Source organism: Lactuca virosa, chromosome 8, assembly GCF_052849685.1.
Source record: "Lactuca virosa cultivar CGN04683 chromosome 8, Lactuca_virosa_CGN04683_v6, whole genome shotgun sequence".
NCBI classification, from domain to species: domain Eukaryota; kingdom Viridiplantae; phylum Streptophyta; class Magnoliopsida; order Asterales; family Asteraceae; genus Lactuca; species Lactuca virosa.
Genome location: NC_136433.1, coordinates 355,726,948 through 355,739,617, shown reverse-complemented (window position 1 = coordinate 355,739,617; position 12,670 = coordinate 355,726,948).

The following is a 12,670-nucleotide window of genomic DNA, read 5'->3' as shown; positions in this document are numbered from 1 at the left end:
TCATTCAAAGAACAACCTCCTTAGGAGTAGCAGCAAGTTTCCCTTATAGAAACTTTTTATTTGTTTATTGATGCATTTAGGAATTTTTAGATAAATTTCCTACCCTCATTTCTCGTCTAGATAAATGGCTGAAATAAGTGTTCACCCGAGGGATAACCGTCACCAGTAGGAGATATTCTACCTTTCTTTCCTTGGTTTGAGGAATAGTCTTCCTATCTATGCTCCAAGTAGCACTTTTCCATGTAACTATCCCTGTACTGTAAGTACTTTTTAGTTAGGCCTTTATGCTGTCAAAACTTTTCTACTTCGGATATGATGTAAGACCTACTCCAAGGTCATTTCTCCCAAACTTATTATATCTTAAATATCAATGATGTGACAGTCGGCTAGTTCCCGAAAAACCTTTGTCCAAATACTTTCATCCTTTTAACGTTAGAACTCTATCTAAATCTCACCCTAGTCCATTTATTGAACTATGATAACTTAGCTCATGGATCACTTCCAATTCTTTTCGAATGTTGGATCATGTTATCCACCAACCAATGATAGCCTAGATTGGATAAAAATCGTCTGGCGACCATTCTATGAACTTTTTTCCATTCTTTACCAGTACTACATCATAGGGATGTAGGTCAAACCATCTAGAACAGTTTAACAAAAAGGAAAATTTACATTTACCCGAATGATTAGAATACATCTGAGGCCAACCACAACCGCTCACGAACTCATTTTCTTATCGTGTAACAGAATCATGCCGTCGAAGAAAAGTAAACAACCCATCAACAAAACACCGACTCTTCAGATAGATGCAGCTACTTTTCAAGCTACGGTCTCAGCTGCCGTGACAGCTGTCATGACTCACCTTAACACTAACAATGAAAATGTTAGCAGGATTGTTATCAATAATTCCAATCAAAGTAACAACAAGTACATCAACGAGTATCAAACTACCACGACACCTCGAATCTCAAACCCAAGAGCAATAAACGAAAGTTTTGGGATAGATTTAAAGGCAAATCACCCCAAGGGACGAACAAAAGATAACAACATGTGGCAGCCTTCGCGGCCACGAGGTCTGTAACTCCTACTACCATCCCTACTAGTATCCCAGTTATCCCTAACCCAGCCAGGCAGTATGCTGAAAATTTGCCGAAGTGCAATAAGTGCAGTTTCCATCATCTAGGTAGCTGCCGACAGTTACACTGCAAGGACTACACCAAGAACGGGCACACTACCTGTTTCTGCAGGACTCGGATCCAACACATTACTTCGACCACCAATGTCGAAATTTCTCGAATATGCCATGTATGCGGCGTAATGGGACATTTCAAGAGGGACTGCCCAACAGAGAAGAGTGACGGGGGAACAGGAGGAGTTTGACCTCAGAATAACAAAAGGCATCAAAGGATCCTGCTGTAATATGGGTACACTTCTGAATCGCAGTAATTACTTACACTTATAATTATACCCTCGGTCGAATCAAATCTTAACACTTGTATAAAACTAGTGCAACTCGAGTCATATCTTTCTGCGAGGTCCCATCAGTTCAAGGGACTCTCGTGCTGCTTGTACTTGCTTTTACGCAGTATACCTTATTCGCAGCAGCAGCATCATAGGTAAAACTAAAGTACTGAAACTCCTTCATAAGTTGCACAGTAGTGTTCTTGTAACACCGTTCTGAACTAGTATAATGCCAGTTATTCCGAGTAGTCCAACATTGTCATTTGACATGAGTCGATTCGATCCACATAGTGCCAGTTTCGTGCGAAAATTCTTCTCCCTGTAATTGACTTTCTAGCAAAGCCGAAGTTCCAGAACTCCAAGGCACTCATGCGTAGATTGCCTTATGTTTCGTAGCTTTCCCGAAGTAACCTCAGCAAACCTCCCCGGAATACAACTCGTATAGTACGTCAAGTTCAATCCGAATGCCCATATGGTTAATCTATCACTGAGGAATGTATACGCAAGGGTGGTAAATAATCAAGGTTCTACAGGTTTAGAATTGATGAGTGTGCTTTAACTTCTTTTCCTTGTTTGGATGTGAGCTTAGAGAAGAATCATTTATTCGACTACCTTTTCAATCTTAATTATATACGAATAGTATACCCGAGACTGTGATTGATGAACCAGGTATGAGTTCTACTATGAACTTCAGGACGGAGACTGCCGAAGACTGCGAGTGATCATGATTCCGTGAGAATAAACTTAGAAATACCTATCATTTTCCTTAATTCATGAGTAATCATACTTTCTTTTAGATCTTCCCGACATCTAATCCACCCCAAGGTTTTGACGTCATAATCGGTATGAATTGGTTGAGTCTACATCGAGCCGACATCATGTGTTTTGAGAAAGTAGTTCATCTTAACCTCCCTAACAACGAAACTCTAGTTATTTACGGCGACGAATCAAGTGCGAACCTTCGCATCATTTCGTGTATGCAAGCTCATAAGTGCTTACGAAAGGAATGGCATACATTCCTTGCACACATCGTTGATACGAGCCAAGAAGTGAAAGTCATTCAGAACATTCCAGAAGTACGCTACTTTCCCGACATCTTTCCAGAAGAACTATCGGGATTACCACCACAGCGTCAAGTCGAATTCCGAATCAACAGAGTTCCAGGGGCCACCCCAGTAGCCAAATCGCCTTATCGTCTAGCTCCAGTTGAGATGCATAAACTCTCCAGTCACCTTAACGAACTTCTCAAGAAGGGATTCATTAGGCCAAGCTTCTGACCATGGGGAGCATCGGTCTTATTCGTGAAGAAGAAAGACAGATCGTTTCATCGATGACATCCTTATCTACTCCCGAAGTAAGGAGGAGCATAGTCAACACCTCCAAATACTACTATATTCACAGACCACGAGAACATCCAACACACATCTGACCAGGAAGAGTTATCACCCCAGTAAAGGCAAACAAAAGAAACAAAGCCGTACCCCCCCCCCCCTGGATAGTGAAAGGTTCGCTGGAATACCAAGCGAGGACCTGAGTTCACTTGGGAACGCGAGGATCAAATGAAACTTCTATCTGTAGCATAGTTATCAATTCTGCTTAAACTCTAATTTCGGGACGAAATTCCCTCTAACAGGGGGATGATGTGACAACCCGATATTTCGAATCAATGTAATGATCTAAAAAGTCAGGAATTGTAATCTCTTTTGATTTAATGAAATTAGCATGAAAATTAGAATGTTCAAAAGTTTCTATTGGGTTGCATAAAATGATAGATATCGTTTCAAGGGTTTCAGAAATATAAAGAACACTAAAATCCGAGTTATAACGAAGAAGTTATGACCAATCTAAGATTCGCGGCAAAAACCGGCAATACTGGTAAACGTAAAATGAGAAGTTTCAATACAATAATTATTAGCCTTATGTGTCTAAATGAAAGTTGTAGATATCATTAAACCGTGAACATACATGAAAAGAACGCCCAAATCTGACTTCGTATGAGGAAGTTATTATTTTTCGAAGTTTCGGATATAGCAGTAGACAGCTAAAAACTCGAATTAGAGATCGAGCGACTTTTTGCCATCATGACCTAAACAAGAATCGAAGATCTCAACAATAGTAGCGCAACGGTAGAAAGTCTGACGAAAACGGACGTCAGATGAAGGAGTTATGGATTTCTGACGGAGTTTTCCTGTCCCGGCCTACTAAAAATAATATATAAATAATATATTGATAATATATTAAAAATAAAGTCAAAATTTGCCAATGGAGTCTAAACGAGATTTGTAGAGCATAATCTCGCCTACGCGTCGATATAAAGAACGTCGAAAACGGAGTTCGTATGCAAACATTATGAATTTCTGAAGTTCGGGGCGCGAAACCCCAAAACTGTCAGTGGCCACGACGTGGCATGACTTCTGACGCCTCCATCTTGCGATGACGCATGCAGTGACGGTCAAGCCCACGACCTGGAAATAGTGTCCACGATGTGGAAATGAAGAAATCAGCCCTATAAATAGAAATCGAAGGTCTTGGGTTTTGGCTGTTCAATTCTACCTTCCTTGCTACTTTTGCTCTGTGTTAAGCATCCTGAGACTGCCCCGAAGCCCCGGTAACACCGCTAACTCACGACGCAAGACCCGAAGTCCCGACGTATCCGAGAAACTTGCTTTCTTACCAGTCGAAGCCCGGCCCGAGTTAAACATCGTCTTCTTCACGTCGTTACTTCTATCATGTGAGTTCATACCCCTACAACTATGTTTTCAAATACTTTGTAAATGCTTTTATACACTTTTAAGGGGGGGAATACAAGTAAGCACACGATTATCCTCGTGTGAAAAACATCAATATTTTGCTATACTTGTTGTTATTTAATCAATCATATGTGATTTATAACTGTGTTTCAAACAATAGGATTTCATATACTTCAAACTGTGTTTCAAACAATAGGATTTCATATACTTCAAACTGTGTTATCAACCAAACTACTTTTAAATCATTTTATAAATTGACATCAAGTCATCAATATTTATTATTAAACTCGTCAAAAGGTTTTACAAAACTTCCTTTTTAACTATATATCGTCAAATGCATTCCTTTTTAATTAGTCTCTTTTGATCACTAAATTAATTCCAAATTAATTCTTGATCGATACTAATTAAAACATATGATTTCATATTAATATATTATAACTTATAATATATTAATAAACCATAAATAACCTTCTCTCAAAAGTCCATCTTAACAAATTGTCCTAATGATATGCAACCCAAATGGACCACGCTACTCTCGGGTCAAGTACATACCAATAATAGTTATGGGCTTAGACATCTAATCCAACAGTCTCCAACTTGGATAAGTCTAAAACTATTATTGCAAGTACGACTTCATAACCCGACTAGCAATCGTAGCTCTGAAAGCCGCTGTCGAACTCTGAACAAATCAATGACGCGTCCATTAGATAAGGGATCATATATTCCTCCATTCTAGATATCATATGGACTGAGACATGGATTATAATCATTCTCTCTGTCTATTTGTTGTTTCCCGATTTTTGATTTATGATGACTGACTGATTGAACAAATCAAATCAGTCCTGGCTTGGCCAACCACTCACATGTGTCATCGCTAAATCATCGAGGGGCCCACAGATATCGCTTTTATCCCGAAGGTAAAAGGAATGGATAAACTTCGACTTATATGGCTTGTTCTACTACTTGTTGAATCATACACAAACGCACGTTTTATAAAATCGAGTTACCAAATACGTTTTCGTGCAATCAATGTATAACCAACTCATAGTAACAACTCATATCTCTAGGTTTGAAGAATATAAGATATTATCGTCTCATGATCACTCGTGATAAAATCCATGAAGTGATTCAAATGAGCGCGGGTTGAATCCAATACTCAGAACTTATGAGCACTCATGAGGTTGTAGCACCACTTTGTCCACCAACTTGGACCTTTACAAACCAACCCATGACAGTCTTGATTCATATCTACTTCCAAAATATGACCGACTGTGGATGGGATTCAAGGGTTGCATCTAAGTGTTGTAGGACATTGCTATTGAGTTTGGGATTCAAGCGTAAACTCCTTTTGAGTTTACGGTTTTGTGACCATCACTCAATGAGTTTACGGTCGTAAACCCATGAGTTTACGGTCATAAACCCATGAGTTTACAGCCGGTAACTCATGGTTCTTTGACCATGTTGTGTTTTGAAGCCTTAAAGATCATAAGAATCATTCCTACTTCACGGTTAAGCCTTAGGAAGTGTTTAGGGCACCATTTCACTCCTTTGTGGAGTTTACGGTCCTTGGACCATTTGTCTTTGGGTTTATGGCCGTAAACCCAAATGGTTCATGGTCATTTTTATGTTTCAAGTACTAAGCACATCAAGGAAGGGTCTAGGCTAGTTTCCAAGGCTTGGTAAGGGACTAGGGCACCCTTTGGCACCCTTTTTAGGGTTTACGGTCCAAGGTGTTCTTGGACCGTAAACACCTTTGATCCTTTGATTCTTTGGTGTTTTCTTGATGTTTAGAAGTGTAACAAGCCTTATAATACATGTGGGTAAGAGTACTTACTAGGTAGAAGCTTGAAAAGGTGCTAGAAGTCCAAGAACACTAGTGTGTGTTCTTGGTGTTCTTGGTGAAACTTGAAGATCTACACTTTTGGAATGGTTTCACGGATAGAATCATATAAGATCACTAGATTAAGCAAGATATCAACTTTTTAGGGCTAGAAATACTTACAAAGTTGAAGATCTTGAAGAAAAGTCGGATGATACTTGAGAGAGAAATGGGCTTTGGATCTTGAAAATGTGAAAAGTGGTAAATAATGACTAAGTGTCATATTTATACCCTCTTTTAGGGTTTACGGCCGTAAACACCTTTGTTTAGGCTGTAAACTCCAAACTCTTGGAGTTTTGGGACATTATTGTTGCACAATTAACCCTAGGGCATCCTCTCTCCTGACATCTCTTGAAGTACTAACTTTAAATCACTCAAACTGACTCCAGAAAGTTTGAAAGTTAGTAGAAACTGTTCTGACTTCTATTGAAGTGAATGGTTATACAGAATAGAAATTTCGGGTTGTCACAGTGTATAGCATATGCATTCTAAATCTGACTTCTCTCATAATAATTTTCTACTCACCTAAAGTAAGGAGTACTTTGGAAGTTCCTGATTATTGGGGTATGTCAGGAAGCGGGAAACATGTTCTAGTACATTTAAAATTGAAAAATCACTAGGTTGTCTGTAGATCTTGCTGCTCAATTTAGGTGGACAACAATATCTTTGGTCGTCGTCAGCTGAATGGTCCTTAAGGAATATTATCTAGGAACTTAGGATCACATTGTCTTGTCACTTATAGTATGTCCTAATTTTGTCACAATCTCTCGTGTTTAAGTGGAACACAATACCGACGATTGACCAGATCTATTCATGAAGGGAGAGGTACTGATAAACGGATAAAGGCTGTCTAAAAACTTTGATCCCAAATCACTCTTAAAGTTAGATATCATTTTATTTTTGTTAAACTTGTTCATAGTTTTCTTCTAATTTAAATATTAGGGGAGAATTAAAAATTTTAAAATCCAAACAAAAATCAAAAAATTAAAAAAAAAAATAAAATAAAAAAAATCCAAAAATAGTGTTATTTCTTTTTCAGAAAATATGAAAAATCCAAAAAATATTGTGTGCTAAATTTTCTTTTAGTTTTGTTTTGTCTTGAAAAGTGAATTCAGGTGAAGATGAAACTCATGGAGTTTGTGTCGAAGATTTCTGAGCCACGGCTTCATCCGTGATCATCGAAGAATTCTCATTCGAAGGAGCAAGAAATGAAGATTATTCTTTCGACATTCAATCTTTCAACCCCAGAAGCAAGGTGAAGCTGCACTTGAAGATTAGGTGACGGATTGCATTGAAGCCTCCTCAATCAGTCTGCTGCTATCTATGAACTTGCTGAAGTGATCCAGAAGATTTGTTCTCTCTGATGTTCTCTCTGAAGATTCTCAAACTGAAAGCGCTATCTTTCAAGAATCAGTACGTCAAGCCTCCTCACCCAATGTGCGTTCAATGTCAAATCTTGAAGAAATGCCCAAGTGCTCAAGATGAAGTCATTCATTAAAGATAAATGCTGAAGCCAAGCTTACAATGAAGATGAACAAGAAAGTCAGCTACTTTTTAGGGGGAGCTTGTTGGGTCATTTAAGAAAAGAAAAGAAAGCTATAAACCAAGGGGGAGATTGTTGGGTCAAAAATATGGTTTATACTTTGCTTTTCTAGGAAAATGTATTTTTGTGTCTTGGACCGTAAACAGCTTGGTGTTTACGGTCGTATACGTGTTTACGGTTGTGTTTACGGTCGTAAATAGATTTACGGCCGTAAACCCATTTACGGCCCATGTTCACCAAGCCCATGTTTCTTATGTATAAATATAGGTGTAAGGGGTGAGGAGTAGAGTGATGAACACTAGAGGAGCTTAAGTGTGTGCATTTGAAGGTGTTCTAGAGAGAGAAACTTGAGAAAAGAGAGTGTGTGTGAGTGTGTGTGAATCTCATGTAAAGGATCATCATTCTATTCATTAATACATTGAGATTCACATTATTCTTCTTCTCCTTCTCTTCTATTTGATCTGACATCATCCGTTTGATTGGGATTCCGCACCATCAAACGGATCTGATTGATACACAAGCAGATTAGGGACTTACAGTATTACGATTGTTGGACAACATAATCAGACTTAGAGACATATAGTCAACCCTGGGATGATATAGCCTGATCAACTATATTATCCGAGGAGTGACTAGCATGTGCCTAAGGATGGTTGTGAGGTTGCAACAAGTCTAAAAACTTACCAACAATACTACAATGAAAACATTAGAACATCACATAAACTTAAAATACTATAGGAGTATTTTGTGTTACTATAATTACTTATTTGAGAATTAAAGGTTTTTATTAGTAGGTCAATAATTGCTAAGTGGATACTCTAAGGTTATTTGTGACTAGGATGTCATAGACTTAGAATCTATGATCCTTGCTTTTCTTCCTATTCCTTGTTTGGTTGTGGATTTGGAGTTAGGATCACTTATTCGAAGGTGTATCCTGTTTTGCTTTCATATAACTGGTATGCATTAAGCAAGTATTGAAGTAACTAATAAAGATCATCTTATAATTATCTAGTTAGTTCGTCTATTAATTATTTCTTTACCCCTTTTCTCGCATAGATATCATGGCTGGATTCCAAATCCCCGGAGACCCGTACTATCCCGACAACGGCAATGCAGGATGGCTGGGAGAAGAACCAGAATATGATCACCCCATCCCTTTGGATGATCACCAAGCTGAAGGCTTTTCTGATGGTTCTGACTTAGAGCCGAAAGTCAACAACCTACCCCGAGTAGCTCCAAACCCAAACCCTCGTCCAGCATTTCAAGGCCCCACACCTTTGTGGGCAACAAACTTAAACAAATGGAGTCACGAGCAAGGTCAGCCGTTACCTTACAACGGAGACCGAAGCTTCTATGACTTAAGCGAGGGAGGTTCAGCTGATCGTGTCCCGCCCATCATGGTCCGTAGGATTTCTCGGAACACCGAGCAAGGTCGAGCAACTATCGACCGAGTGGTGGAGATTGACGCCAACTCTGGCGTTAACACGGTCCGCATTCGCCAACTCGAGGTAGCTATGGAAAGGGTTAGGATAACAAATGGGACTCTGCAGCAACAGCTAGCTGCATCCCAAGCAGAAGTTAGGGAACTTCGAGCTCAGCAAGCAAGATCTGAAAGGCGTATGACGGACATAGAACGCCTTCTGTCAGAGTCAAGAACTCACCCTAGTAGTTCTCGTCGTAGATAGAGTCTCCTCAACTTCTCTTTTGGATATAACTTAGTTTATGTAAAAACTCTAGTCTAATTTCCTACCTTTGTTAGAACTTGGACCTGTTAGGTCTTGATTAGGTCGTAGATCTGTCAAAATTTTCCCATCTTGGTTTGATGTAAGACCTACTTCTAGGTCATTTTTCCCGAACTTGTTACATCTGTAATACCAGTATTATTGACAGATATCTAATCTCATGGAAATTATTATCCAAATGCTATCATCTTTTAGTACTAGATCTACATTCAATCGTGCTATTTAATTGTGCTGTTGGGCTATGGAGAGTTGGTCCATGAGTCATTCTCATCACATTCTCCCTATTAAATTCTTATAAATATCTTCATCTTTCTAAACCTATAGTTAAAAGATGCCTCCGCGCCGATCAACGAGATGCGATCCTCCGATAACTGCAACACCACCTGCTCCTCAAATCGATACGGCAGCTCTGAATGCTGCAGTAGCTACGGCTGTGGCTACAGCCATGGCTCAATATCATTCCACCAACGCCAGTGGTGCAGAAACGCCTGTTCATTCGACCCATGGTGAAGTTCCTGTGAGCTTGAGAGAGTGCTCCTATAAGGACTTCACCAACTGCAAGCCATTGTCCTTTAAAGGGACTGGCGGAGTCATTGCCCTCTCGCAATGGTTCGAAAAGATAGAGTCGATCTTTGAGATCTGCTCATGCCCGGAAGGAAGCAAAGTAAAATTTGATGCGTGCACCTTCGAGGAAAAATCCCTGACATGGTGGAATAGCCGTGTCAAGTCACTATCTCTCATAGTGGCTAATGCTATGGGCTGGGAAGCTCTGAAAGAGCTGATGATTGAAGAGTACTGCCCGAGGGGCGAGATCCAAAAGCTGGAGCAGGAACTGTGGAGCCTAACCATGAAAGGCTCCGACATAGTCTTCTACACCGCCAGGTTCTGTGAGCTGGTGGCCCTCTGTCCCAACATGGTTCATACAGAGGGAAAGAAGATAGAGAGATACATATGGGGGCTGGTGCCTCCATTCCAGGGGAATGTCCTGGCTTCAAACCCCACTACATTCGATAGTGCCAAGCGATTGGCACAGCGGCTTATTGACCATGGGGTTCGTACCCCGGCCGCAACAACCCTAGCCATCTCAGAACCCGCCAAAACCGCTGATTCCAAGCAGAAGTTCTGGGATGACAAGAAGAAGAAGAAAGTTGCCAAAAAGCAGCAGGTCGTTGCAGTTCATGTTGCGATAGCACCTGCCACTGCTGCTCCGGAAAAGCAGTACGCTGGAAGTTTGCCCAAGTGCAACAGATGCAACTTCCACCACACAGGAGCCTGCCGGGAAATGCAGTGCTCTAACTGCAGCAGGAAGGGGCACACTGCCCGCTTCTGCAAGGCTCCAGCAAAACCAATCAACCTAGTCCCGGCACAGGAGTGGGCCAAGCTTGCTACGGTTGTGGCGAGGTGGGCCACTACAAGAGGAACTGCCCTAAGGCAGGGAATGTCGGTGGAGTAGGAAGGGTTCTGGCTATAGGCCATGAGGAGGCGGTTGCCGACCCCATAGTGGTCACTGGTATGTTTCTCATTGATAACTCTTATGCATGCATACTGTTTGATAGTGGAGCGGAGAGGAGTTTCGTGAACCAAAAGTTTTCTCATTTACTTAAGCAAAAATCACGAGCACTTAAAGAACCGTTCACTGTAGAAATGGCTAATGGAAAGACGGAGAGCACTAGCAGTATATTCATAGCGTTTACCCTAACTCTAGATAGCCATTCATTTTCGAACGACCTAATGCTCGTCTCAATTAAAAGTTTCGACGTCATTATCGGCATGGATTGGTTGAGTCTTCATCGTGCCGACATCATGTGTTACGAATAGGCTGTTCGCCTTAATCTGCCATGTGACAACCGTCAAAATTCGAGTCGATTCTAGATTTGACTAGAATTAGTTGCACATATAGGCACAACACATATTAGACTTAGTAATTAGAAGCTAAGTTATAACCTAGTAGAAACTTGGAAACAGATAGAAACAATGGATGGTGTACTTAGATTTCACATTGATATGTGAATTCTACAACTACTTAACTGTAGTGACTATCCATATTCGGGTCGCTCTTTGAATCGAACACCTTTTTATGAATCATATACACACATCATGCACTTGACCTAGTGGTATAAATTAGGTCCGAGTCTCGTAGGAACTTAAGTCAAAGTTGAAGACTAGGACTAGTATACTCGATTCCTCAATTTCGCTTGAATCTCGGAATCACTACATAGAATGCCAATAAACCGATAAAAATAAATTACAAACATTATTTATAACTATAAAAGAGTTATAATACCATAAGATAATTTAAAGTCTCAAATATTCTATTTATTTTGATATTCAAAGTTTATTAAACTCCAAAGCCCTAAAAGCCCTAAAAACTCATATTTATAAACTTTAACCTTAAAAATCCTATAAAAACAATTATGAACCTTATAATATTATCTTATCATAATAATTATTATGAAATACAATTCAATGAAAAATAAAGATTTAGTTATTAACATTTACCCTTGATTTATAAGTCAAAAATCAAGAGTTTTATGCATAAAAACTAGGTTAAGGTGCACATTTTATAAAAAGTTGGATATTTTTATAAAAGATTTGAATTTTTATAAAAGAAACAAGAGAGAGAGAGCCTCTCCTCCCCTAAAATCGGATCCCTCTCTCCCCATATCTCTCTCACACTCTCATTCTCCAACACACACATCTCTCTTCTTTCTCTCTCTAGAAAACTCTCTCTACCTTCTCTCTACTTTTTCTCTCCAAACACCACTCCATTCTCTCTTACTCCCTCTAAGAACCAAGAAATTTTCCAGAAAACAAACCCAAAAACACTCCTCAAACTCGAAATCTTCATCATCTTGTGGTATTCTTGAAGGTAAAATCGATTTCTACTTCACTTTTCCTTCAAGTTTTGCTCTTTTCTTACACTTTCTCCTTCTTCATCTTCTTCAAACTTGTTTTCTTTTTGTTAAAATGGTTTTTAAAACATGATGGATGTGTTTTAACACCATGCATGTATGATAAACAAGGTTGCATGTTCATGATCTTAGTGTAAAAATCGATTTTAAGGATTAAAACATCAAACTCAAGTTAAGAGTTTTTGAGAAACAAAATTTTGTTCATAAATGCATGTATACATTTTGATAAGTTTTAATCTTTTGATCTCTGGAAACATGACTAAATTATGAGTTTATCATGATATATTTTAAATACTTGAAAAGATTTACTCAAGGAAATGATGAAAACCCAATTTTCTAACCAATCATCATGCATGCAATCTGCCAGATTTCTTTACCTTACT